Below are 24,646 nucleotides of genomic sequence, written 5' to 3' on the forward strand. Positions count from 1 at the left end.
GTGAACAACATAAGAATGGAAGTTATCATCAATTCACAAGACTTTCCTATTTATTGCAATCTAGGAGTGCCTTAACAGTGAACCCTCCGGAGAAGCATAGATTCACTGACAGCAACTTCTGGATTTTCAAGTTGTTCTGCACATGTGCGGACTCCAAAAGTTGCTGTCAGGTTTAGTGGTGTAATGATGGTGAGCATTGACAATCTTGTCGTAATTACCACTGCAAAATCCAGGCCATTACATTTGGAGGAATGGAATTGTATTGGTGTGATGATGCTATTATTTTCAATTTTTTCCTTTTCTGAAGATGTTGGCTCTGGCTGAGTGTAGATCTGTAGGCATTGGCAACTCTCCACATGTGCAATGATCATTCTTTTTGTGTGAGCTTGAACACTGAGTGTTAACAGACTGTTCAAATTTGGACAATGCATCACAACTGCTCCTGTCTTCACCCAATATCTCCATTTTGTACCAGCCTATCAATTATCCTGCCCATAGAGCAGGTGAGATTATAGCCCAAAGTATTTGTATTCTTGATGAAGGCAGATTGGTGTTATGGGCTCTGTCATGAAGGACTTTGAGGATAGCCTGGAGCTGTCATTCTTTCCAATACTGATTCTTCATGAGGTGTTTTATTGTCTGATATATGTCACAAATGCGAGGCTTTATAAGATGATTTATGTTTTGGACTGTCTATTTTATTCAAGGTAAAATGGAGGAATGAAGAGGGTCATGTGATCTGCTTTGAATTCTGCCCGGCAGCAGGCCTGGATGGTTTGTTTACCGGGGGACTGGGGCCCAGGTTGAGACTTAAGAGAGTAAGGCGTTAAATGCTCACACCTGAAAACAAACACAGATGCAACTGAGCTATCAGATGTCCAGTCTCTGAGTTTTTGGACAGAAAGAGAAAGAGACAAATATCTGTCTGCCGCTGATGTGGTCAATAGGTGGAGAAGGCTGTGAGTCCTTGGCAAGCTACCAGACAGAATGTGGGAGGGAGGATAGTCTCTGGTCAAAGAGACACATGCCGTGACAAGTTAAGATTTGACCTGGCGAACCCGGAAGGGGGACTCGCCACTTTGTTGTTCGTAGTCAGTTTGGAAATTCTCAAAGGGAAGCGCCTTTGAAAGGTCACTTAACGTTATGATTTGGCAGAGTGGGGAGATGTGAACAGATGGGAGCTGGGAACAGATGGGAGCCGGGAGTGGCTGTGTGCTGTTTCTTATAAAGCTAATCTTATGGGGAGCATGTTGTAATGTATGTGTATGCAGCGTGATGTTAGCAGTCACACTAAAGCACTTTAGAGTGCTCCCTAATAAGTAATGTTTAGTCAATGTTGTTTTTATTTGTTACAGTCAATGTGCGGACTGCAAACTAATGAGCATTTTAGTGCACTGCAGAACAGTTGGATGACGGGCAAGTTGTAAAATCTCCTGGCTAACTGGCCATGGAGGAGTCACTGGTGGAGGCGCTCACAGCCCCTTGCAATGTCATCATCCTGGTTTGAACCGGTCTCCCCCATGGTTCAAGCTAACAGTGCAGCCTTGCAGCGCAGGTTAGGAGAATGCCTGTGCCTGAGCTGAGAGCATAGCATGCAGTCCAATGTGCAAAGCTGCTGCCAATTTGTTGGGTGGAATGGGGCGGAGGAAGGTGGGGTTTTGGGCAGCCATGCAGTGCACTAATCTCTGGCCATCCAAGTGGTGGCCAGCACTCTCTGGCATGCGTTCAGGAACCTTCAGACTTAACAAACAGAGCTACTTAGTACACATGTGCTAACACATGTGTGTGTCTCTCTCTCACCCTGCCGGAGGAGTACATCAGGATAGAACCTGGTGAACTAGCTGTATGTCTTGTGGCATACAGACAGCAAAGACAACGGAGAAGAGAGCGACTGAGGCATCTGTCTGCACGTAGGGAGGAGCAGCATCCTTTGGAAGAAGGTGTGGCTGGGGTTCCTGCACACGCCGCCGAAGAGCCACAGCGAGCCATTGCTAGTTGGCGCCTAGCTAGACCCAGGGCCTATAGACGCCGCCTTTCATTCCTGCAGTTGCCAAGTAACAGTGTCGCTGAAGATTGTGCATGTTTAGGGAAATGGTCGGTCACAACTGCCAACTGCTGCAGGATTTGATGCCACCAGGACATGGAGGGCACCCACAGCCAGTGGCCGTGAAAGTGACTGCGGTGCTCAATTTCCATGCCAGTGGCTCCTTTCAGGGCTCTACAGGTGACCTCTGTGGGATATCACAAGCTTCCACCTACAAATGCATCCATGAGGTCATGGATGCCATTTTTGCGAGGGCACACAACTTTGTGCATTTCGCTTGGGACCAGGAGAGCCAGGATGCAAGAGCGATTGGATTTGTCCAGATCTCAGGTTTCCCACAGGTGCAGGGTGCCATCGACTGCACTCACGTGGGGTTCAGATCTCTGTCACAACATGCGGTCCACTATGTCAACCGCAAGGGCTTCCATTTGCTGAATGTGCAGCTGGTATGCAACCACCACAAACGTATCCTGCAGGTCTGCACACAGTTTCAGGGAGTGTGCATGACTCCTAAATTATTAGTCAGTCACAGATCCCTGACATCTTCCAGGGTCCAGAGGAGTGGCAGGGATGGCACCTCTACCCGCAGAGGCTGTGGCTGATGACACCCGTGCGGCAGCCTCAGACTGCAGCAGAGCGAAGGTATAATGAGGCTCATGCTGCAACTTGCGACTGGGTGGAGCAAACCATTGAGATGCTGAAAATGAGGTTCTGGTGTCCAGACCGGTCTGGTGGACCCTGCAATTTAGTCCACAAAGGGTGTCACGCTTCATTGTCGCCTGTTGCGCCCTATACGACCTGGTGCTTCAACAGAGAGAGGAGCTGGCTGAGGAGGAGATAGAGGAGCTGAAGGTCTTCTCTGATGAGGAGGATGCTGACGGGGATGTAGGTGAGGAGGTCCTCGGAGGTGATGATGAGGGGGATGAGGCCCTTGCACTGGCTAGGCGGGGCAGGTGCACTCAGGAGGCCCTCATAGCTGCTAGACTTGTGGAGGGTGTTGACGGCATGCAGTGAGGACACTCCATAGATCTTCAAGTAGCCCCTGAGAACGTCTGACTCTTGCCTGGCCAAGGGCAGCTCGCTTGCGTTCTGTGATCAGGATCATATCATGGAGATGCAGCCATGAAACTTTAAAAGCATCTGATCCTTTGTCTGCCTTCAGCACCTGAGCCCTTCAGGAGCATCGTGTCACTGGTCACAGATGCTGAAGAGATGGCGGCCAGCCCCACTTTAAAGTTGCTTAGAGAACACAAAAAGAATGTTGGTACACTGTAACGCCTGCCCATGACATCCTGGCAGCAATGACAAGCACGGTCGAGGTGCAGGCATCAGTAATGTTTCCAGGGAGTGTGAGGCTGGACCATCACTTTGGTCTGAAGGCTGCACAAAGCACAGAGAAGAGGCCCTGGAGTGAGACACCTGCCTTTATCTTGCACAGAAAGGTTTCACACCTGAGTGACACGAAGACTGCTTATCAGAACCAGGAGCCATAGGCAGGGAGACATTGTTGAGAGTTTATTTAAAATCATGAACATTATGTACAAGTGATTAACACCTGTGACCAGGCTGTGTAACTACATCGTCTTAACCTTGCTAACCCTGCCGCTATGTCTTGCTCCCTGGACATCCACAGCGGAGGTGGAGGCAGCCTGCTGACTGCTACGACCTGCCTGTAATGACCTTGGTGGGCGTCCTCTGGAGGGCCCGGGCCTACTTTTGGGCTTCTGCTGTGTGGCAGTGGCACCTTTCTTGGCCTTTGGAGCAGGAGCTGCTTCACACGAAGAGGGGATTTGGATGGGCCACACACTCCCAGAGTACCCTGCATGGATGGCCCCGGGGGGGTACACCTGCTTATCCTCCCTATAGGTGCCCAAGGGCCCCTGGCTGCCTCCTTGAGCAGAAGGGGAAGCTGGAGTGAGATCAGGCTACCCCACACTCTTCTAGCATACACACTGTTGGAGGCCAACTCTGACATCAGCGATGGAGTTAAGCCTGCGCCGCAGTGCAGGAGCATGTCCTGGACCAAGGTCACCATGGCAGCTACCATCCTACCAGTGTTGACCTCGATGCGTTGCAATGCCGGCGCCATCACCTCAGCCTGAAAGCAGACGGACTCCTCCATTGTGCCTTGCAATCTGAGGAGTGCAGTGGACATCCATCCCTGGTGTTCCCTAGCTTTCCTTGGCAGCTCCAGCAACTGTGACATGACAGAGTCCAGAGGCTCGTCATCTGACCCAGACTCAGCAAATTTTTGGCCTCCAGCAGTCCTCCGAATGCTGGACACCTGGAAAGTCCCTGCCTCTGCCTGCTGTGGATCAGAAAGTGCGATGTGCTCACCAGATTGTGATCCCAAGGCTACTCTAAAGCTGGGTCCCACTGAGGTGTGTGTCTCTGCGCTGGTGGAGAGTGTGGGTGAGCGATGTGATGGGACTTCAAGGAGGGTGCCTTCAGATTCCTTTTCAGAGGTTTCTTCAGGGCTTGATTGGAAGCTCAAGGTCATGAATTCCATTGGCTGTTTGGCAGATGTAGCTGTGAAAGCAAGGAGAGATAATTAGGGCATGGCAGTCAACTGTGAAACAGGACACATCACTCACAGCATGGTTGTCTGATAGATGTTACACTGCTGGATCCTCACTTGGTAGAGCACCGCCGACCTCACTGTCAGCGCAGGAGCAGTCCAGGTAGTCGCCGGCCAGCTGGATGGCTCTGTTTTCAAAGTCCGTGAGGACCTTGATTTCAGGCATTCCTCCACTGGTCTGTGGCTCCCTCATGTTGTGTGCCAGCTTGTCCTGAATGAATAGAGATGGAGAGAGCGTAAGCAGGACACCAGTCAGGTGAAATGATAAGTATGTCTGGCGTGTGTGGGTGGTGAGTTGGTTCATACGTCCAAAAGGCACTCAACGGACGTATCATTGAACCTGGGGGCTGCAGTCTTTTTGCCTTTCAGGTCCATGTCTTTTTTGAAGCATTCGTGAGCTGGAAGCACTGAGAGATGTGTGCGCAGCTGGACTTTAAATATGGGGCCCAGCGTGATGAAGCAGGGAGGTGATGTCGTGGAGAATGAATGAGGGCCCACTCACCATGGAAATGTGTTTCCCAGGAATGCATAATTATTGCGTGAAAAGCCGCCATTGCGGCCGGTGGGTAAAACATCGCTCTACTTGCCCACTACCACAATTAATGCAAATTTGGGACAATTCTGCCCATACATCCATTTAAGGGTCAGATAGATAAATAGATGGACGGGTGTTGGGGGGGGGGGGGGGGGGGGCGGGGGGGGGGGGGGGTGGGGGAAGGTATAAAAGGATATGCTGATAGGGTTACATAAAGTAGGTGCGAGGATACTTGTGTGCAGCATAAATGATGGCTTGGCCAGTTGGGCTGAATTGTCTCTATCTGTGCTGTAAATTCTTTGTACAGCTTCTTTCTGCAATAACAGTAAGTATAGAATGCTCAATGCTCTGGATGCTACCACAAGATTGCGGGGGTTCACATTTTGTTGACTTAGCACAGCCACAACATCCTCTAACACCGCTTTGCCGTTTGTGTCTTCCCATCCCAGTGACTTCCTCCACTGGCTTTGCTCACAATGTTAGTTTCTGCCATTTTTAAAATTCTTTCATGAGATATGGGCATCAATCAAGGCAAGGCCAGCATTTGTTGTCCACCCCCAATTGCCCTTGAACTGAGTGGCTTGCTAGGCCATTTCAAAGAGCAATTAAGAGTCAACCACATTCATGTAGGTCAGACCCAGTAAGGATGGCAGATTTCCTCCCCTAAAGGGGCATTATTGAATCAGATGGGTTTTTACAATAATCGACAGTTTCATGGTTACTGAGGCTACATTTCAATTCCAGACTTAATTAATTGAATTTAAATTCCACCAGCTGCATGGTGGGATTTGAACTAGTGTACCCAGAGCATTAGCCTGAGTCTCTGGATTACTAGTCCAGTGACATGATCACTATGCCACCATGTCTCCCAGTATATGTGCGCTATACCACAGAATCACGGAATTATTACAGTACAGAGTTAGGCCCATTGTGTCTACGCCAACTCTCCGAATGAACATTGCAACTTGTGCCATTCCCCTTCCTTATCCCTGCACATACTTCCTTTTCAGATAATAATCCAATTCCCTCTTGAATTCTCAGTTGAACTTGCCTCCACCAGACTCTCAGACAGGGTATTCCAGATCTTAACTACTCACTGTGTGAAAAAGTTTCTCCTCATGTCTCCATTGCTTCTTTTGACAATTACCTTAAATCTGCACACCCTCCAGTCTTTGATCCTCCCATCAATGGGAACAGTTTCTTCCTATCTACTCTGTCCAGACCCCTCATGATTTTGAATATCTCTATCAAATCCCCTCTCAACCTGTTGTAATATGCCTTTAAGGGGTAGCAGCGTGCCATCACTAGAAGTGAAGTATGTCATGTGATCCATTCTCAGTTTCACTCTGGCCTGTGAGCGCAAACAGCATACATAGCACTGCTGCTGATGTTCTTCAAGCTTTCTATCCATTTATATGTTCTTATGTGCCTAGTCTAAATAAATGAACCCACAATGTGTTTACACAATCCCTTATGATTGATTTATATCATTATAAAAACACGACACCCGTCCTTTTTTTCTCATTCATTCATAGGATGTGGGATTCACTAGCTAGGCCAGCATTTATTGCCCATCCCTAATTGTCCTTGAGAAGATGGTGGTGTGCTGCCTCCTTGAACCATCAATGGGAACAGTTTCTCCCTACTCTGTCCAGAACCCTCATGATTTTGCATACCTCTATCAAATCTCCTCTCAACGTTCTCTTCTTCAAGAAAAACAGTCCTAACTTCTGCCATCTATCTATGTAACTGAAGTTCCTCATCCCTGGAATCATTCTGAATCATTTATGCATTCTCTATAATGCCTTCACATCTTGGCTAAAATGTGGTGCCCAGAACAAGACTCCAGTTGAGGCCAAATCCATGCTTTATACAAGTTTAAAATAACCTCTTTGCTCTTGTATTCTATGCCCCTGTTAATAAAGGCTAGGATACTGTACGCCTTCTGCTCTCTCATCCTGTCCTGCCAACTTCAATGACTTTTGTACATATGCACTCAGGTCCCTCTGTTCCTGGACCCTTTTTAGAATATTGTACATTTTATTTTATATTGTCTCCCCATGTTCTTCCCACCAAAATGAATCACCACACGCTTCTCTGCATTGATTTCATCTGCCACTTGTCCACCAATTCCACTAACTTGTCTATGTGCTCTTGAAGTTCTACACTAGCCTCCTCAGAGTGCACAATGCTTCCAAGTTTCGTATCTTCTGCAAATTTTGAAATAGTGCCTTTTACTCCAAGGTCTAGGTCATTAGTATACATCAGAAAGAGCAAGGCTTCCAGCACCAACCTCTGGGAAATTCCACTACCAACCTTCCTCCAGTCCGAAAAACATCCATTAACCACTACTCTCTGTTTCCTGCCACTCAGTCAGTTTAGTATCCATGTTGCTAATAAAGCTTTTATGGTAACTTTGTTTGCAAAACTCTTGATCGTTTCCCTGATACCTTTGGACTTCTTCCTCACTGCTGCCTTACCTTGCAGACCTGAAAGACTCCATTCACTCACTAGGTAAGTGTGATCCAGGCCCCTTGTCTGTCTGTTTTGACAGGAGGATATCTTTCAGCTCCAAAGAGGGCAACAACCTTTCCTTTATAAACTCCAAAAATCTTGCTGCTAAATACGTGGCCATGGCCGGAATTTTTGGGTTGGCGAGTGGGGGCGGGGCCCCACTCACTGATGCGTAAAATGACGCGCGGTGACGTCGGGCATGCGTCCCGACTTTACCGCGTGTCATTCAGATCTTGAGCTCAGTGGGCGCGCACTGGGGGCGGCTGCGCGCCCGCCGAACTGTCAAAGGCCTGTTAAGGCCATTTAAACCACCAATTAAGCTAATTAACCGAGCTGCCCGTCCAACCTTAAGGTTGGCGGGCAGGCGAAGAGCCCAGGCGGCATTCGCATTTATCATGAAACCTCATCCACGGGTGGGATGAGGTTTCATGAAGGTTTTTAAAGTTTAATACAAATTTTTAATAAAATTCATTGACATGTCCCAGCTCATGTGACGCTGTCACATGAAGGGACATGTCTTTAAAAATTACTCTTTCTCTTTAATAAAATTTTCAAATATCAAACTAATCTCCCTGAGGCAGCCCTGTGCATCAGGGAGATTTCTGCGCTCCTTCGCACACATGCACGAAAGAGCGCAGGCCCTGACTCAGCCTACTCTCCCCCCCACCCCCGCACAGGAAGCGCTCAGCGCTTCAGGTGTGTGTCATGCTGGGCGGGCCAATTAAGGCCCGCCCACATAAAATTGCGGCGCCCTGCCAATCGCGGGCAGTGATCGGCTACGCACCTGCCCGCTCCCGCTTCGGCCCAACCCCCTTCTCCCCCGGATGGGGAGAAAATTTTCCCCCATATTTTTCAAATCAAACAATGTTTTTCAAGCCAAAAGTCTTTAAAGACAAGAAATAGCCTTGTGCTGAATTCCTTATTTCCCCAGTCAATTGTGTTACTGGTTATGCATTTGCTTTTGTGTACACTAAAATTAGGAGCTGGCCTTATATAATCTCAAGCTAGCTCTCTCCAGTACAAGCAAAAAGGCAAATCGGCTGCACTGCCAATAAGCTTGACGTCAATGTTGCATTAATCACAAAACCAGGACAGTGGGCGGAATCATCCCAGATTTGAACTAAGAGCAGTAGTGGGTGGGTAAAATGTTGTTTTACCCGCCAGCCATGATGGCAGCTTTTCACGCCATATCATCCCCAACCCGCCACATTATTTATGCATTCTCAGGAAACATGCCATTTCTATGGCGGGAGGGCTCTCATTCACCTGCCCTCCATCACCTCCTTGCTTCATCATGCCGGGCACCATATTTAAAGTCCAGCAGTGTGCACATCTCAGTGCTTGCAGCCAACGACTGCTGCAGGGAAGATGTCCAGGAAAGGCAAAAAGACTGCAGCTCCCAGGTTTAGCGACACGTCACTGGAATGACTTTTGGATGCCGTGGAGGCCCGTCGGGATGTCCTCTACCCTGGCTATGGCCACAGGATGGGCAGAGATGTGACCAACCAGGCTTGGAGGTGGTGGCAGTGGTGGTCAGTGCCAAAGCCCTTCGAGACAGGACACCCACCTAGTGCTGCGAGAGGATGAATGATCTCCTCCGTTTTGCCAGGATAATTCACTGTTCTCATCACTCACACACGCAAACCCATCACACATCCACAGGGATCTCACTCACTGCCAGTTCAAGGGACATCACCATTCACTCTCTCACGCTATCCGTCATTGTCCTCATCCCGTCCATGGGACCACTCACCAAACTTATCATCTGGCCTGGCAGGCATCCTGCTTACACTTTCTCCATATCTATTCATGCAGGACAAGCTGACACACACCAACAGGGAGACGTCGCAAACTGGTGGAGGAATGCCTGAAACCAAGGTCCTCTTGGACTTTGAAAACAGAGCCATCCAGCTGGCCAGCAACGATCTGGACTGGTCCTGTGCTGATGGTGAGGTCTACCAAGTGAGGGTCCAGCAGTGCAACATCCATCAGACAATCATGTCATGAGTGATGTGTCCTGTTTCACAGGCCACTGCCATGCATTAATTATCTCCCCTTGCTTCCACAGGCACATCTGGGAAACATCTGTCAGAGTCGATGACCTAAGGCCTCCAATCAAGCTCTGAAGAAACCTCTGAAGAGGAATCTGGAGGCACCCTCCCTGAAGTCTTGTCACAGTGCTCACCCACACCCCCCATCAGCGCAGAGAGACACCTCGGTGGGACCTAGCCTTAGAATAGCCCTGGGATCACAATCTGGTGAGCACATCGCACTGTCTGAACAACTGCAGGTGGCAGCAGGGCGACCCCAGGTGTCCTGCACTGAGAGGATTGCTGGAGGCCAGAAATTTGCTTACTCCAAATCAGATGACGAGCCTCTGGACTCGGTCATGTCACAGTTGCCTGGAGCTGCAAAGGCAAGCTAGGGAACATCAGGAAGGGATGTTTGCTGCACTTTTCAGATTGCAAGGCACAATGGAGGAGTCCGTCCACCTTCACTTTGAGGTGATAGCGCCGCCATGTCAATGCACCGAGGTCAACATGGCAGCTGCCATGGAGACCTTGGTCCAGAATGCTGCTCAAACACTGCTGCGTGGGCTGAACTCCATCGCTGATGCCAGAGTTGACCTCCAACAGTGTGTATGCAAGAGGAGAGCGGGACAGCTCGATCTCACTCCAGCTACCCCTTCTCCTCAAGGAGGCAGCCAGGGGCCCTTGGGCACCAATAGGGTGGTGCACATCCGGGACCATCTATCCACGTTACTCCATGAGTGTTCAGCCCATCTGAATCCCCTCTTCCTGTGACCTCAGCAGCTCCAGCTCCAAAGGCCAAGGAGGGTGTCACTGCCACACAGCAGGATTCCCAAAAGCAGACTGGCGCCCTCCAGGTCTCAGCCCCCCAGAAGACGCCTGCCAAGGTCATCACAGGCAGGGCGTAGCAGTCAGCAGGCTGCCTCCACCTTCATTGTGGATGTCCGGGGAGCACCAAGACGTAGTGGTAGGGTTAGGAAAGCTAAGGAGAATTAGTTACACAACCTGGGCACGGGTGTTAATCACTTGTACATTCTGTTCACCATTGTCAATAAACTCCTAAGAAGTTTCCCTGCCTATGGCTCCTTGTTCTGTTGAGCAGTGTTCGTGTCACTTAGACGTGAAACCTTTCTGCACAAGATAAAGGCAGGTGTCTTACACCAGGGCCTCTTCCCTGTGCTTTGTGCAGCCTTCAGGCCAAAGTGATGGTCCCGCCTCACACTCCCTGGAAACATTACTGATGCCTGCACCTCGATGGTGCTTGTCATTGCTGCCAGAATGTCGTGAGCAGGCATCACAGAGTTCCGCCATTCTCTCTGTGTGTTCTCAGCACCTTTATGGAGGGGCTGGCCCCCATCTCTTCAGCACCTGTGACCTGTGACACTGTGGTCCTGAAGGGGTCAGGTGTTGAAGGCGGACAAAGGATCAGATGCTTTTAAAGTTTCATGGCTGCGTCTCTATGATATGACCCTGAACACAGAGCGCAAGTGAGCTGCCCTCGGCCAGACAGGAGCCAGGCATTCTCAGAGGCTATGTGAAGATCTATGGAGTGTCCTCACTGTATGTCGTTATCATCCTCCACAAATCTAGCAGCTATGAAGGCCCCCCCCACGAGTGCGCCTGCCTCGTTTGGCCAGTGTGAGGGCCTCATCCCCCTCATCATCAACTTCGAGGGCCTCCTCACCGTCATCCCTGTTGGCACCCTCCTCATCAGAGGAGACCTCCAGCTCCTCCATCTCCTCCTCAGCCAGCTCCTCTCCGGGCAGCATCAGGTCATAAAGGGCGCAGCAGGTAACGACAATGCATCATACCCTCTGCGGACTGTATTACAGGGCTCCACCAGACCGGTCCAGGCACCAGAACCTCATTTTCAGCATCCCGATGGTCGGCTCCACTAAGCTGCGAGCTGCAGCATAAGCTTCATTATAGCGTCACTCTGCTGCAGTATGAGGCCGCCGCATGGGTGCAGAGGAATGGTCATTTTATAGAAGGTGCCCCTAATGCGTGGCTGCTTCCCTCGCCCACCCTATCCCCCCAACCCCGACTGTTTGTGCGCTATATTCAACTGCAAGGCAGTGCTTGACCCCCCAGCCCCACAAGTCACCTCAACAGCACGACAGATCTTGCCCTCCCCCACAAGTTACCCTTTTCCGCAAGTCAGCCCTTGCCCCTCCACCTAATGTGCCTCGAGCTTGAAGCCGACACCAGCGATCGCTGCACATCATTGCTGTGCACTCACCTCCTAGTTCCCCTCAAAGTGCAGGTCTTTTATATGCTGTCATGAAACTTGGCATGCTTTCCCGCTGACGTTGGTAGACAATCCAGCCGGGACGGGTATGATTCCAGCGGGCTGGCCTAATAATGATGTGCGGATGTATTACAATGAGGTTCCCAACGTCTGATGATGGGAAATGCGGCCCACTGTTGGCGGGCTGAGTGGACGATCGCAAATTGGTTTCATGCCATTGTGAAACTGATTGTGCCATATTGTCCGCTCATGCCACCAAACACACCTGTTGCTGGCAGGCACAGAATATCCCAGCCAGTGTAATTGAAGTGAATTTGAAAGTTCTTTAGAGAGGATTGAAAATATTATTAAAAGAACTCCAGGTTTCTCCACTTTGTAAATGCTATTGTATTTAATACAAAGTGGTGAGAAGGGAGGAGAAGACTAATTTTCTACATTACCCAACTTTCCAACATGCATTCTAAATATAGCTGTCAGTATCAACAGTCCATCACACATCCCTTTTTGCTGAAACCTTGTTCTGCTCAAAGAGGAAGTCACAAATAACACTGCTATGGACAGATAGCAGAAACTAGCTATTATGACATGGCCTACCTCTGATAGAGAGAAAGCTTGTTCATTATTATGATCACATACCATAGTTGGTTATGCAATAACAATTATTTTTGACTTAATTTGTCAAGCTAAACATATAATGATTCTGCTTTAACATTTAGTATTAAATTTATTTATGGCAAAATTTAAAACAAAGTGGAAATGCAGCTTTGTCCAGATGGAAATTTACTGAAACTGATTAAATGTCATTTTCACAGGAAAGGGAAAATGTTGGGGTTCAAATATGTATATAACACTTTACTAATCGAACAGTTCTAGTAACCTAACAGGTTCTTGCTTAATAATCAGGTTTTAAAGTGTATTTTCTAGTACTATTATTGACATTCAAGGAGAAGAATTGAGCAGGGTCCCATTCAGTTTGAAAAAGGCAAGAAAGAAATAACTTGCATTCATATAGAGCCTTTTACAGGACACCCAGAAACACTTTTTACAGTCAATTAAGTATTTTTGAAGTCAATTCACTTTTCTACGTGTGATAAATGTGGCAGTCACTTTATGCATAGCAAGATCCCACCAACAGCAATTTAAATAAATGACCGAATCAAGTTTTACGTGTTGCTGGAGGAATAAACATTGGTCAGGACAATTCCCCTGCTCTTCTTTGAATAATGCTGTGTGATCTTTTGCATCCACCTGAGAGAACCTACAAGGCCTCAGTTTAATGTTTGAATGGTGAAAATTTGTAACTGGATGATTTTATTTATGGTCCCATTTCTACACAAAATAAGAGCTCATGGTGTAGGAGGTAACATATCAGCATGGATAGAGAATTGGTTAGCTAACAGGAAACAAAGAGTAGGCATAAATGTGTCATTTTCTGTTGGGCAAGATGTGATGAGTGGTGCTGGGGCCTCAACTAGTTACAACTTATATCAAATACTTGGATGAAGGGACCCAATGTATTCTTGCTAAATTTGCTGATAACACAAAGATAGGTAGGAAAGTAAGTTGTGAAGAAGACATAAGGGAATTGCAAAGGGATATAGGTAGGTTAAGTGAGTGGGCAGACATATGGCAGATGGAGTATAATGTGGGCAAATGTGAACACTTTAGTAGTAAGAACAGAAAAATAGCATATTAGGTAAATGGAGAGAGATTGCAGAACTCTGAGGTACAGAGGGATCTGGGTGTCCTGGTAAATGAATCACAAAAAGCAAAAAGTTGGTATGCAGGTACAGCAAAAGATTAGGAAGGCAAATGGAATGTTGTCATTTATTGCAATGGGAATAGAATTTAAAGTAGAAAAGTAGGGATGTTTTGCTACAGTTGTGCAGGGCATTAGTAAGACCACATCTAGAGTATGATGTACAGTTTTGGTCTCCTAATGTAGGAAAGGACATAATTGCATTAGATGCATTTGGAGAAGGTTCATTCGACTGATTCTTGGGATGAGGGGGTTATCTTATGAAGAAAGGTTAGACAGGCTGGGTCGGTATCCATTTGAATTTAGAAGAATGAGAGGTAATCTTATTGAGACAAAAAAGATCCTGAGCGGACTAGACAGAGTGGATGCTAAAAGAATATTTCCCCTTATGGGAGAGACCAGAATGAGGGGACACAGTTTAAAAATAAGGAGCTACTCATTTAAGATGGAGATGAGGAGAAATTTTTTCTTTCAGAGGGTCATGAGTCTGTGGAATTCTCTTATCCAAAGACCAATGGAGGCAGGGGCATTGAATATGTTTAAGGCAGAGGTAGATAGATTCTTGACTACCAAAAGAGTCAAAGGGTACTGTGTATTGGCAGAAAAGTGGTGTTGAGGCCACAGTCAGATCAACTATGATCTTATTGAATGGCGGAGCAGGTCAAGGGGCCAAAAGATCTATTCCTGCTCCTAATTCCTATGTTCATATATATCTTCATATGCATGTAAGAATGGGAAACCTTTTCAATTCATCCAGCCTACTCCTTCCACAGTCCATGAAAGATTATCAGAATCAAGGCCCCACCCCCTCCCCACCCAAGATTTTTTCACTGTCTTGCTAATTCTCATGTAAGTCAAACAGATTTATTAATATTTCTATAATCCTCCATGCCCTTTCTTAATGGTTAGTGACCCAGTTCCTTAGCTTCATGTAACTTGTATGCTGAAAAATATGATTTCAATTTTTGTAGAAGAAAAGTGATGTGGAAGCTTGTGGTGAAGTAAGTTAGATGGTGGTGGTGGTATTATTGACATATATTCTTCCTGTGATTTTCATATGGAAGCCTGAGATGTTAAAATTAAATATTTCCATCAGTATGATTCAATATGGGAATAGTCAGAGATAAAAAGAGAAAACTAGATGCAAGAAATATACAGCTACTTTGTCAACATCTGAAAGAAGAAGGATAATGTTTGAGAAATGCAGAAGGAAAAGTGTGGTTGGAAGCCCTCCCCTGAATTCCTTAAATTGACACGCAGATTTGTTCCTTCTATCCCCTAGCAAGGACCTCAGCTACGTGCTCTTTGAGTGCCCTTCCCTACTTAAATGACTGCACAACAGTTAGACTTGGGAAAGTGTGCCTTCCTGCTACAATACTGCTGATTCACAGTTAAACTGATACTAGACAGTGACAGTTAGAACACTGACTTTAGAAAGAACATGCCATTCAATGGAGGAGGAGAGGCCCTAGTTTTGGCCACCTCACCTGCTCTTATGTCTTTCTAATGCCAGCAAGTCTTTTGAAGGTTAATTTAGAGCTATTAAAATGCATGTTTTGGAGGCCATTAAAGGGCTTCTGCTCCTTTTGCACTAGCTAAGTTCCTTTAAGGTGCTGCAGTGAGTGACACCCATTGCAGACTACAGGATTCTCGTTTCTTATAGTGAAAGGTTCCTAGTTCAAGGATACTTCTGTTGCTTTACACATTTAAAGAGCTGTAGTTTGTACCTTGGTTCTTTTTAATATTCATTCTCGTGATGTGGATGTCAAGCCAAGTGTTTATTGCTCATCCCCATTGCCCAAGGTATAACGGAGTAGCTTGCTAGGATATTTCAGAGGGCAGTTAAGAGGCAACCATTTTGGTTTCTGACTGGAGTCACATATAGACCAGACTGGGTAAGAATGATAGGTTTCCTCCTCTAAGGGAAATTAGTAAATCAACTGAGTGTGTAAAACAATCCAATAGCATCATGGTCACTTTTACTGAAACTAGCTGTTTTATTTCCAGATTTAAAAAGAAACTGAATTCAAATTCTCATAGCTGGATTTGAACTGAGACATTGATCTGAATAATTTAGTCTAAGCTCAGGTTTACCAGTCCAGCAGCATAACCACAACACTTGATGAAAGATCATGACTTGAAACGATAACTCTGTTTCTCTCTCCACATATTCTGCTAGGCCTGATAAGCATTTCAAGCATTTTCTGTTTTTATTCCAGATTTCCAGAATCCTCAGCTTTTGGACTATCATTCCCACTTCAAGGTAATAGAATTTTATTATGTTTACATATTAATTATGGGATCATTTCCACTCAGTTAATGTATCTATATAGATACTTAATACTTAAAGTGAAATATCTTTTAGTGCAGCAGCTTCATAAATTTCCCAGCATATTGAACAATTTCCAGCATCAACAAAAAATGCAAAAGTGGTTTTGTATAACATTTAGGAAATGGGTGTAAAATCCTGGTGCTGTAAATGTTTCTCAATTTCCAGTGGCAATGTGCTGTTGGAAATGTTGAGCAGTATGGCCTGAGGTTATGGCTTGTGTGTAATGATTACAGAAACCCACAGCTTCTCCTTTTGCTTACATAATTGCAACAGCTTGCCTACACCCTTCCAGTTTTTATGCTTTAAGTTTAAGTGCTCAGTTGTTTAAGTACAATGGACATTGCAAGTGTCGACTTTCAAAAGAACGCTACTTAATTTAGAGTTAGAAGGTTACATTAACTTACGAAATACTCAATGCATTTTTTCCCTTTTTATTTCAATTTTCTTCCATTCTCTTCTCAATGTATTGACAGGGGCTCAGTGCCGTGGGCACCTGCGGACCTTCATAGCTGAATCTAGGCTATGTGTAAGCAATCTATTAATGGTGGATAGAATCATACGTTGTTCCTCTGGTTTTAGAAGTATGTACTTTCCAGCAAGGGGTAGCAGTCAGGAGTTCTGTCTGAGTTTCCCCCCTCCCTGGGCCCCAGGACACTGAGATTGTTCATAATGCTTCAACAGTTGCTCTGACTGGGACCAGCTATTCCAGCAAAGACCTGAATTAAATCTGTATCTCTAGCCTTCCTGATTGAGTGTTGTGCCTTTAACTATCAAGCCACTGGGGAACTTGGTTGGCCATCAGAAAACTTCCCCTCGAATATTAATGGCAGAGAGCAATTGTTTTTCCAGCAACACATGTTGCTAATTTCATATAGCAGTCTCTTCATTCCATAATCTGTTATTCTGTTATTCCATAATCTTGGAATCAAGCATGTTAATTATGGTTTCCTCAACACAGAAACCTTATAAAAACCCTAGGTATTTTCGTAATTTCAAATAATTTCAGAAATATATGCATTCATTGTAAAACTTAAAATGGAATTGCATTTCCTAAAATACTGTATAAACTACAACTAAAACTACCTACTCATCAAATATAACAGTGTGGACTGCACTTTTCAGATGTGTCGTTTGTGCAGAAATATCTTTCAACTTTGTGGTCAAGTTAACTGAGTCACTTTACTTTGTAAAGCTGATTGTGTTTATCTTTGCAGTTTTTTTTAACCCAGTACAATGAACAGAGGTGTTGAATCATTAACATAATTCTGTTAACATAGCAGGTTTTAGTCAGCTTACAGTTTTTTCACTTTTGGCTCATCATGTTGATTCTGTATCACTTTATACAATGCAGGCTTTTCAATCTTTAGAAATGCAATGTGTTTATTTTTTTTAACATATATTTCTGCTTTTTATATATTAGCATCTTATGAATTTGCTAATTTACAAACTGTGACAACTGTAGGAAGACTTTGATATTTGAGATGAACAAATAAACTGTAAAGTTGAATATCTGAAGCAAAAACAGAAACCCTGCATCAGAACTCATTTTAGAACTGACAAACGGGTTTCTATCTGAAGTGATAACCTGTCTTTTCTCTTTTCAGAAGTTTATGGAACAGCTAAATATTTGAGATTTTTTTATTTATACTCCAAGACTTTCCCTAAGAAATCATAACTTCTCTTTAAGGATAATCTTAAAATTATAAACTTAAAAGCGTGGAATGTCTCGGGTGTCAATCATAAATATTTTCAATTTTATTTACTGAACTAAGATTACCTGTTCATCAGTTATAAACAATTTAATCTTTATTGCAAATGGGATTGGAATACAAGAATAAAGATGTTTTTGCTACAATTGTACAGGGCTTTGATGAGACCATGCCTGGAGTACTGTGCACAGTTTTGGTCTTCATATTTAAAAAAGCATATACTTGCATTGGAGGTGGAACAGCGAATGTTCACTAACTCGATCCCTGGGATGAGGGGGTTGACCTATGATGAGAGGCTGAGTAAATTGGGCCAATATTCTCTGGAGTTTAGAAGAATGAGGTGATCTCATTGAAACATACAAGATTCTGAAGGGATTTGACACTGAGAGGTTGTTTCCCCTGGCTGGCGAATCTAGAATACAAGGGCATGGTCTCAGAATAAGGGATCAATCATTTAGGACTGAAATGAGGAGAAATTTCTTCACGCAGAGGGTTGTGAATCTTTGGAATTCTCTACCCCTGAGGGTTGTGGATGCTCCATCATTGAATATATTTAAGGTTGAGATAGACAAACTTTTGGCATCTTAGGGAATGAAGTGACATGGGAGTAGGTAGGAAAGTGGAGTTAAGGCCAATGATCAGTCATGATCGGAGCAGACTTGATGGACTGTATGGTCTACTCCTGCTTCTATTTGTTATGTTCTTTTTTCTTATTCTCTCATGGGATGTGGGCATCGCTAGCTAGGCCAGCATTTGTTGTCCATCCATTCTTATGTAGCCTACGGACTATATGTGTCACACACTGATGAAATATGAAGTCTTTTTCCCTTAATGCTCCCACCCTGTCTTGAAGATGCTGAGGAAAGGCAGTTAGATACCTTCTGATACTGCACCCAAGTGATCATACTTCATGTATGAGCCTAAGAAGGTTGATTTACCCAAATGGCATTGCAACTGAGCCCAATCCTTTACCCACTTGACATCCAGTCATATGTTTTTCTTTCTGGCAATGCTCACAAGGCAGTGAACATGAGTGAAAACCCAAGTTGAATTTTTCCCTCCCTAACCCAAAGGCAGAAGCCCCAGTTATAGGTGCATAAATTGTGTACCAAATTAGATCAGTTAGCTAAGCAAAGGTGCACTCAAACCTGAGTCCTTTTGTTCCGTGTGGCTTAGTGCTAAGCTGGATTGTGTTTATAACTGCTAGTCAATGAGGAACTAACTCACTGGTTCCTATTCTACATGTGGTATCAGCCTTAAGTCAGTGCCTCTAAGTCTGAATGTTGTGGTCTCAGTCCAAAGATTTGAGCACACAATCTAGTCTGGCACTTCTGTGAAGTACTGAGGGAGTGCTGCACTGTCGGAGGTTCTGCCTTTCAGATGGGACACTACACTAAGGCTCTGACTGCCTTCTCAGCTGGCTGTAAAAGATCCCATTTAAAGAAGAACTATTTGAAGTACTATTTGAAGAAGAACAGCAGGGTTCTCCTGGTATCCTGGTTAATATTTATCTCTCAACCACCATCATGAAAAGCACTAAAATTATTATCTGGCCATTTAACTCATTGCTGTTCAAGGGAAATTCCATGTGGAAATTGATTTTGCATTTCCCTACGTTACAATGGTAGGGAAAAGTAATTTGCTTCAGTACCATGGGCTAGAGAGGGGAAAAATCAAGGGTCCTACTTCTAGATTGCTATTCAATGAGCACTGTTAGATAGTGCATGTCTATCTAACTTCATCTGTTGATGTCTATCTGATCATGATCAGATGAAGATCAGATTGGATGCAACTGAAATGTCTATTGTAGTCAGAATACAGGTTGACACTTACACATGAAAAGTGGCTGTTGGATGAAAGACCAAATGGCTGGCAGTCTCCACTGAACCACGCAGCAGCAAAAATCAGTAGCTTCAAGCAGAGAGAGTTTTCTTTAAAATGATCCAGATCCTTCATTATAGGCTTATTAACATAACCATTAAAACTAGAATGCAAAGCATTATGAGCACTTGCTATTAAATTCAAGGTAGTGTAGTGGAGGCAAAATCTTGGAATCATTTAAGAGGCAGTGGGTTACTTAAGATGAGTTCACCTCTACTATTTTGTCAACTTCCTTATTTTCCGGTGGACTCAGTGTTAATAGGCAACAGAAATTTTAGATGATATAGACCTTTGTTGAGCATTCCTTTCCAAAGAGAAAAGCCAAGGCCTGCCAGGTCCATTTATGTCAACCAATGGCAAGGCATGATCTCATGGCTCAGAATGTGCCTCCTGGAAAGGCTGTATGGTGGGAGTGGTCTTATGTTGGTGATAAATGGAAACAGTGAAAGGGTGAGAACTGAACTGGTGTGTGCTAAAGACTCTGTTCATGCAGGCAAACAAATGCTGGATAGGTGCCTAAAATATATATTTTTATTTATTCCTCATTTTAGCAGCCTTAATTTGGTTAAAGATGTCATGAATATTATCTCTTGATATCATACATGTTGCCCTTTGATTTAATCTAAAACTTTGAGATTGAGTATCCATTTTGAAATATACCTCCTATGTTAGATACACAAACTCAGTGTAACATCTTGAAAATAACCATTTTCACGCCCATTCAGTTCACAGAGTGTACTTATTTCACTCTGCATATTTACACACACATGCCAGTGGAGTCTTGTCAGTTGTGTGCTTGTTTCTCTATGCCTTGCCCAGCTCTGAAGAATGTCTAGCTGCTTTTCAGCTCTGCACTTGGGGTATTTGACAAACTGACACTGTTTTGAATTGAGTGTCTGAATTCAGCTTGTCAAATACACTCAGTGTAGAAGCTGTGATCAGTTGAGTCATGGATGGGAAGTTACTGTGAATTCGTCTTTGGTTCCTTGGTATCTGAAATAAAAGTAAACAAACACTGTAGCATGGAGTTCCAACTGCCAACTAAGTTCCAACTTAGTGGAAAATTAATGCAAATTAAATACAAAGATGACCTGAAATACAAAGATGATCCTTATATGATAGAAGTTATGGAATTGTTTTAATCCTTTGGTTTTATCAGAGATGTAAAATTATATTTTAATAATTTAGTTATGAGAGAAAATATGAGTGACATTTGTGCAGGGACAGTGCATTGGGTGAAAGTAGCCTTTGGGCAGCAGTTCTTTTAATGTGCATACATTAAGGCTGGAGAAAGGTATTTTTATAATCAGTGAAGGAGCAAAGAAGTGGCGCATAATTATTCTGAGGACAAATATGGAATTATCTGTGAAGAAAAATAACTGGATGCACGTTAATTGCACACGATTTTATCACAGAGTCACAGAATTGTCACAGTGTAGGAGGCCATGGCCCGTCATGTCTACATTGGCTTTCTGAATGAGCAATTCACCTAGTGCCATTCCTCTGCTTCTCCCCATAACCCTACACCTTCTTTCTTTTCAAATAACAGTCTAATTTCCTTTTGAATGCTTCAATTGAATCTGCTTCCACCACACTCTCAGGCACTGCATTCCAAACCCTAACCACTCGCTGCGTAAAAAAGTTTCTCCCCATATCACTTTTGCTTATTTTACTAATTACTTTGAATCTGTCCGCTCTTGTTCTCAATCCTTTCACGAATGGGAACAGTTTCTCCCTATCTACTCTGTCTAGACTCCTCATGATTTTGAGTGCCTCTATCAAATCTTCACTCAACCTTCTTTTCTCTAAGGAAAACAGTCCTAGCTTCTCCAATCTATACATAAATATATATATTCAAAGAAAAATTGAGTAATTTTACTGTCAGATTGTTGCACAGTAAAAACAAAGTTAGTCTATAAAAGGCTGCATGGTGTTTTAAGAGCTGTAGACAGTTACCTACATTGATGTTTGCAGGTTACATATTGGAAATACTAAATAGTGTCTCTCTAACATGGCTCGTATTCACCAGAAGATCTGTATTAACGTTGAAAAAGCATTTGTTCTCCCTAGGGTATAGCTCCACAGGCCTCATCAACTTTTTTGTACTCACCTAAGGGTAACATTATCCATGTTGCAGCCTTAATAGTGAGGGCTGTCAGGCTATTTATCTGTGGAAAGCTTGATCCTTATTTAATGCCTATAAATGTACTCATTTTCAACAGGGATCATTGAGTTATGATTAGGAGTGGGACCCCAGCCAATATCTTAAATTCCCTAGCCCAGTGTTACTGGGATCAGCAATACCAAGCCAACTGCTGCTCCAGTTATGAGCAGCTAACTCTGCATAGATGAGTAATTGAATCTAGACCTTACCTTTAGGGTGCCGTACTGTTGTGGGTGGTGCCTTTACTAACTGGACCATTCTGTGAGCACAAATGTCTTTCCCTTCAAATTACAGTCACTATACTAGTATTGAAGTCAAATTTCTCTTCTGCCCGTTAAAGAAAAATAGGCTAGAAGGGAACGAACCACCAATTCCTCTGCAGCAATTGTAATCACTTATTAGGAGAATTCATGGCACAGCTTAGAATAATTTATGAGAAATTATAACAATTTTGGTGCAATGTGAGTGCAAGTATAGATGAAAAATACAGTGAATATATTTTGTGTCATGCTATAAAAGGAAAAAAGTTTATTTATTCCCTTACTTAAGCTTATTAAGACATAGCGTGCACTGTAAAAGAAACTAAGTAGTGTTGCAAATATTTTTTAACTTTGCTATTTATATTGACACAAGTAGTACATTCTGGATAATTGCCAACCCTGGGCTAACTTCTACTTTGTTGTTATATTCTTCCCCTTGCCTTAATTTTGTAGAAGACTTGAACAAATTTCCCTAAGAAGCATAAAGAATTTTATATTTTGTTACCAATTTTAACTAAGTCTGATGTGTGAAATGAATGTGCATTTCCACCTTATTTAAGTTCGTAAAATGCCTCTTTTAAAATTGAGTTTAAGGCCAAGGCACATTGTTGGAGCAGAGTTATTGAAACTTTATTCTGGATCCAGCCTTTATTGTGCCAAACCTGGAAATGCCTGAGGCAGACACTTGTGTCGAAAAGTGGAATGTTCCATAATCCAGCACAGATATCCCTCAAGATAATGACCATTAAATTAATGAAAGGGTATTGAAAATAAACATAACCAAGCAAATTTTAAAAACAATTACTTGATTATTAGATTTTCACCAATTAATAAAACACATTATTTTTGACAATAACCATTAATTTCATACCTCCGTGGCTGTAGCCAACAGTCAAACCTATCAGAAGGATAGCATCTGCTTCAACCCCGGTGTCCGACGTGTAGATGATGAAGGCAAGCGGACCACCATCTGGTAATGAGGAAAATGTTTTTCAGCTTCTTCAATATAATTGGTTCTCTGAAATACAGAAGGCTGTCATATCGAACCCATAAATCCCCAGCAGGAAACTCAAAATGAGGAAGATAACTCTGAGGTTTTGTTTGCAGGAAATATCTGTATGAGAAGTGACAAGACGAGGCCTGTTGTGAAACCAGAGGCAGAAAATGTTTTAACGTTAAAACCTGTACCAACACAGGGCGTTTCTGTAAGTCCAAACTGTTTTACATCTTCACTGGGGACATCACCATCTGCATGTTCCTCTCCAAGACACAGACCAACTTGAATGGAACAATATTACCGTTCCTGTACTATCACTTGGTCAAAATCCTGGAACTCCCCACCTAACAGCATGTGGGTGTACATTCACCATATGTACTGTTGCGGTTCAAGAAGGAGGATCACCACTACCTTCTCAAGGGAAATTAGGGGTGGACAATCAATGCTGGCTTTGCCAATAACATTCACATCTCATGAATTAATAAAAAACAAAAAAAATGCAAACTAGACTTACTATAATTTGTTTCAAATTAGGAGACTTACTATAGATTAGATTTACCATAAATTTTTTCAAGCTGGACTAGTGAGTAAAAGCTTGGTCAAAGAGGGAGATTTTACTAGAGATGGAGAGGTTTTGGAAGGAAATTACAGAGCTTGGGGCCCAGGCAGCTGACAGTATGGCTGTCAATGGTGGGATGAAGGAAGTTGGGGAAGAAGAACTTATATTTATATAGCACCTTTAATGTAGTAAAATGACCCAAGGTGCTTCATAGGAGCATTATCAAACAATTTGACACTGAGCCACATAAAGAGATATTAGAGCAGATGACCAACAATTTTGTCAAAGTAAGGATTATTGAGGAGCATTTTAAAGGAGGAAAGAAAGGTAGAAGAGCAGATAAGTTTAGCGGCACAATTCCAGAGCTTAGAGTGTGGCAGATAAAGGCACGACCACCAATGGTGTGGGGATTAAAATCGGGGATGTGTGAGAGGCCAGAATTCGAGTAGCAGAGATGTCTTGGAACATCTCTTGTTCCAACAAGGTTGGGGCTGCAAAGGATTACAAAGAGAAATGAGTCCATGGAAGGATATGAAACCTAGGATGAGAATTTTAAAATCAAAGCACTGCTTAACCAAGGACCACTATAGGACAGTGAGTATAGGGTTGATAGGTAAGGGCTGCATTTATTTGTGCTACAAAACTAGGGGGAGAACTTCTTGCACATGTGCAGAGGCATTGTCAGTCACAGAAAGTGAGAGATGCTAGTAAGTGCAATTGGTGTTTTATAACTCATTTTATGTTTTGCAACTAGATAACCTAAATTAAGTTTTGAGATGCAAACTGACATTTGTTATTAGGGAGTAACTGTTAGGATGTTCCCCAAAATGTTCTGTTTATTTGCCAGTCATTATAATTAAAATTCTCATCAGAAATACATTGGGGTATTGCTTTTTAAAAGGGCTTTTAGCAGATGCTATCCAAAAGACATTGAATTATTTATTAACATTTGCTATTTTCTACAAATGAATCAAATGAATATATTCTTCAACAGCTGGGCTCTTCCAGGAAGCCCCCGTTCACTCTTTATAATTCT

The 24,646-nt window shown here is 43.8% G+C and overlaps 1 long non-coding RNA gene across 1 annotated transcript; it reads right to left on the bottom strand.

Moving 5' to 3' along the window:
- Positions 1-20,147: 20,147 nt before the first annotated feature.
- Positions 20,148-23,013, bottom strand: LOC144683322 (uncharacterized). Its single transcript, XR_013577233.1, has 2 exons — positions 22,926-23,013; positions 20,148-20,623 (listed from the first exon to the last, which is right to left on the bottom strand). It is a non-coding gene; the product is annotated as an uncharacterized LOC144683322 (long non-coding RNA).
- Between the last annotated feature and the right edge of the window lie 1,633 nt (positions 23,014-24,646).

This window comes from Cetorhinus maximus, chromosome 8 (genome assembly GCF_964194155.1).
Source record: "Cetorhinus maximus chromosome 8, sCetMax3.hap1.1, whole genome shotgun sequence".
Lineage (NCBI taxonomy): Eukaryota > Metazoa > Chordata > Chondrichthyes > Lamniformes > Cetorhinidae > Cetorhinus > Cetorhinus maximus.